Source organism: Oxyura jamaicensis, chromosome 15 (assembly GCF_011077185.1).
Source record: "Oxyura jamaicensis isolate SHBP4307 breed ruddy duck chromosome 15, BPBGC_Ojam_1.0, whole genome shotgun sequence".
In the NCBI taxonomy this organism is placed as follows: Eukaryota; Metazoa; Chordata; class Aves; order Anseriformes; family Anatidae; genus Oxyura; species Oxyura jamaicensis.
Window position 1 is genome coordinate 608784 of NC_048907.1, and position 2642 is coordinate 611425.

A 2642-nucleotide genomic window follows, 5' to 3' on the forward strand; every position below is an offset into this window, starting at 1 on the left:
GCTTTTGTGAAAGTAACCTGAATATCCTGTTTCTCTGAGGGTTCATGTCTGGGTGGTACACAACAGAGCTGTCGTGGTGATAGAGAATGGTGCAGAAACGTGACTGCTGAGAGGATAAACACGGTGGCACCTGGCAGGATTGGAAGTGATGGCACTGGGAACTGGGCACGGATCTGGTGTCCGCACACTGAGAGGCTGTGGGCACTGCAGCAGGGTGCAAAGCAGAGGCACTGGGTTGAATTCAGGCAGCAGGTGTGTATGATAAGGAGAGATGTCAGCAGTTCCCTTGTATTAGATTATTTGGAGGAAGGCAAACAAAGGCAAGTGAGGAGTCTCCAGGTTGCTTTGCGGGAAACAGAGCCCTTATCACAGAGGAGTACTCCACTTCACACTTCAAGCACAGGCATGGGATTTGTATCAGGGTTCCAACACAGAAAAGCCCTCAGGTCTGATCTCCTACTTAACACAAGCCAGATGAGCACGAGGATCCCTATGGCCTTAAATGTATGATCTGTTATTAGAAAACACCTGGCAGCTTGACTGGCATCACTGGGAAGGGACAGGGGTAGGAGCTCTTCTGAACTGAAGCTCTGCTCCCATTGCCTTGCACAGGGGTAGCCCCAGGCAAAGACTAACCTCAGAGTTTGCTAACCTTGCACGCAGAGGCATGTACTGTGCCCAGAGCATGGCTTTTTGGAGTGATGAATAGCAACAGGATAAGCTCACATTTTCAGTCCCAGCCAGCATGAACTTGTGGCTGCCCACCTGATGGCTTGCTTACCTGGCTCCTGGACTGGGAAATCTCATGGTGACAAGTCTGGAGAGCCCCCACGTGTGACTGCGCTCCCCGCTCACCACAGGCCAGCAGCAGCTCCAGAATCACCTTGCTTGCTATGCTGTATGCCGCCCTCCACACATGGAGCCTCTGCTTCCTGCTAGATATTCATGGTGGCTGCTTGGAAAGCCTCAGTCATAATGGGATCATTTTCCTGCAAGCTGTTTCAGAAGACATCATCCAGCCAGTCATATTTCTGTGCAGCATCTGTCAGGCTTCTGCACTTCAGCAAGCTTCAGACAGGACCATTTATAGTTTCAATAATGGTTTATTCAAAGACAGGTTATGATAACTTCAATCTCTCTGTTTTGCAGATATGATGTAATTTGAACATGTCTATGGAATTTTGAATGAAGGAATTGTCCTGTGTATATGATGAATATTCTAATTGAGAATAATATTCAATAAAGGCCAAGACAGGTGCTTTCTTCTTCTTGGGATTCCTAATTGTTGATGTATGACCAGAATTTGTATGTCCTCTTAAACATCTTTCCAGTGGTTTCCCGGATTTATTACTGTTCCATACTACTGAACATTTGCATAAAAAGAGTTTAAATTAGCCTTTACATTGGTATTTGATATAATGCAGATCTTTCTGCCACATGCAAATTCCACATGCAAAGAAGGCACCAGTCAGAGGGCAACTTAAATTTTCCTCCGGTTTTGGAAATACCTTGGCTCCCTGCATACAGACAGTTCAGAGTTGTCCTGATACACTGGTTACTGCTGACTTCTTTCTGGCTTGCTTGGGTAGTTAGATGTCTGCAGAAATCCTTCTGTGGTCCCCAGAGGCAAGCAAAAGTGTTTTGTAGTGGAAAAGAACTGTGGAAATTTTTAAGGAAATGTAGAGATCTGGCTGTTGGTGCTGCCTGCCTCAGCTGCCAGAGAAGGGGCAGACTCCACTGACTTACCTCCTCAGAAGTGCTGACCCAAAAACCTGTGTCCTGCAAACATCTACTACCATACTGGCAATAGCTGGAAAATTCCAACTGATTTTAGCACAGTCTAGATTTTGCCCATGACTCTGCTTCTCTGGGAAATGTCACCATGAAAGGACAGCAGAGACGGAGATGAACACAGCCCTGCCCTGCTCCTCCTTCTGGAGGCCTGGTCCCCCCAAGCAGCCCAGGTACTCTCTGTGCTGCTCCTTGACTGAGCTATTTAAAAGCAAGGGCTGGAGCCTTCCGTTTTCCTGGTTTCTTGGCCTCCTTTTTCTCCACCCTGTTGGTTTCTCTCACTTTTCTGGCTGTTTTCTTCATTTGCAAACCTCTGTTTTGCAGTTTTTCCCTGCACTCTTCCAGTTCGCCCCACAGTTCTGCTGACTGTGCAGGCGAGTTCAGGTCCCCCTGCAGACCACCTGGGAAACAGGAAACAGTCTGAAGCTCTGGATTAACTGAGATTGTACTTAGTTCCCCCTTGACTTCTCCATTTCCATCTCCTGGTCTGATTTGGGGCCTTTAGTCCTAGCAGTTGGAATCCTGCTCACACTTGAAAGTGGCTTGAGGAGAGCTGGAGAGCCTCACACACCGAAGAGTAAGTGTATCTTTCTCTGGAAAAGCTTGGGACGTACATTCATGTGTTTTACAGGTCTCACTTCACTGAGGTCTGATTTGACAAAAGCTCGGCTTTCTGAGGCCGTGCAGTGCAGGGGTAGTGCTCCCGAGGCAGCTCCTTGGTGGCCTTGAGCCTGCCCCTTGAGTGTAGCCAGGGGCTGTCTGTGGGGTCTCCCTGCAGCTGCTGCTCCCCTGGCTGGAGCAGGGTCCTCGGCCGCTTCCCCAGTCCCCATCCACAGCATGTGTGTGCATCC